Raw genomic sequence first — 2,133 nt, 5'->3', positions numbered from 1 at the left:
CGATACTGGGGACCAGACCGATACTGGGGATCGGATTTACGTCTGATCAGACTACTGCCACAGTATTGGGTGAAACAACTGAACTAACCGGTAACTGGTGACCGGACCGATACTGGGGACCGGATTTAATACTGATAGTAAAGTGACAACAAGCAATATCGCATAAATCTCAAAATTTGTATTTGCACGTAATATAATTAAATATGAACAATTTCGATCTTCTTGCATTAAAATCATGTATTTGCGATATTTAAAAATATCTATATGGCTTGATTGAAGAGTGAAAGAAGATATAAACATGCCTTGGTTTGTTTTGACTGAAAACAAACAAAATAACGACGCGGCGCGGCGGAGACGGAGTGCTCCTCACTTCCTCACTTAATTCCTTTAAATTAAGCATGCACCGTAATTATTATAATAGCGTAAAAATCGTAAACGTGATGCATGAGCATTTAAAAATATTATGATTTGTGCTCAGGGCGCTGCTATGACTAAAATCTCACCCCGGGTGCAAAATGACCATTTTGCTCCTAGAAATCCAAAAATTAACGTTTTAACCCTGGGCCTCTAAAGCTGACCCGAAGCTTACCAAACTCCTTTAAATGTTCCAAAACATTATTAAAAGCATTGCTCGACATAAATTCGAGCTCAATTCATAACTTAACCGAATTGTTTTAAAATTTGGGTCGGGGGCTCGGTTTTAACCCGAATCGACTCGAAAACCACCCGAAAAATTCTCAACTTTTTATCCATTCTTAAAAACACTTACAAGATCCTAAATTGAAATTTCCAACCCAAAACTCACGGCAAAAAAAATCAGAACAAGAACAAATCTCTCGGCTCACCCTATGATATCCTCTCATTACAACACATGGCCACACAACTCATCACATTTTGGTCCTCTCTAATCCCACCACCTTACCATATCTTAAAAAAATACTAAAAGGTCCTAAACTATAATATTTCCAACCCAAACTCTCGGTTGAAACTCCAAGATTTGCCAAAACTCTCGGCCCTCTCATGTTACACCACCTCATGCACACAAATCTCCCAAAAACTCACAACCATTCGGTCCCCTAGAATTTAACCACTTGTCCCATCTTAAGACTCACCATTAGGACCCTTAATAATCTCTCTAAACTATGCCAAACCCAAACAGAAAAGCAACTGCACAAAACAAAAATCTCGGCCACCCAAGGAAACACTAAGCTCGACGCTAACACACCAAGCTCCCCTCGATCTAGCCCTTGGACAGCAGCTCCTCGACCATGATACCCCAAAAACAACACAGCACAGCCGTCCCTTGCACAAGTCGTAAAACGTGAGATGCAAAAAAAATGATATACAGAAAAACGTGAGTGATATGCATGGAAAACGAGTCACACAAGAAACCAAAAAGAGATCTTTCATGGGATTGCTTAGATCGAAACTTTTTTTGTACATGAATAGCAACATTAGTATGTAGCACGTGAGTGATGCAGAAAAATAATGGAGTAAAGCGTGTCTGAATGATGATCGAAGAACAAGGATGAGGAGAGGAAGCCCGGTTGAAGTTTTCTTTGCAAAACAATCCAACCTCCAAAGATTTCGTCTGCTGGGTTCAGAAAACCGAGAGAGGATGCTTGAGGGTGGTGGGTGTCCGCTGCTAATCTTTAGATTTAGGGTTAATGGTTGTTTAGGTGTTAATTAAATAGTAAACTAATAGGTAATGGGCCTTAAATTAACAATTAAAAGTTTAAGATGCCAATTAAGCCCAATAGGCTCAAAATTGGACCTATTAAATCTAAACGCACTCCCGAAAAATATAACGTGTTGAAATGTTTTGAAAATAATAGCCGAACCAATAAAAAGTCCCCCGATTCGATAAAATTTGCGTACCGTTAAAAATAAAGTCCTGGGGTAAAAATACCCCAAAAATTCTCCTTTTTGTAAAATACAGTTAGAAATGCTTTAACTTAATTTATAAAAATAAATCATGAAATAAATAATTTTTTTGAAAATTCTCCGGTCTCCGATCCTCGTTCGAACGTGAAATGCAACTTAAAATTCTAATGCACGAACTTTTAGAATTTCGTGAAGCAAATCCTACCATGCATGAATTATGCATAAAATGCATAAAATGATTAAACATGA

The sequence above is a fragment of the Primulina eburnea genome, chromosome 5 (genome assembly GCF_022965805.1).
Source record: "Primulina eburnea isolate SZY01 chromosome 5, ASM2296580v1, whole genome shotgun sequence".
Classification (NCBI taxonomy): Eukaryota; Viridiplantae; Streptophyta; class Magnoliopsida; order Lamiales; family Gesneriaceae; genus Primulina; species Primulina eburnea.
The sequence above is the reverse complement of the archived record's forward strand: the minus strand, read 5'-3'. Positions refer to the sequence as shown.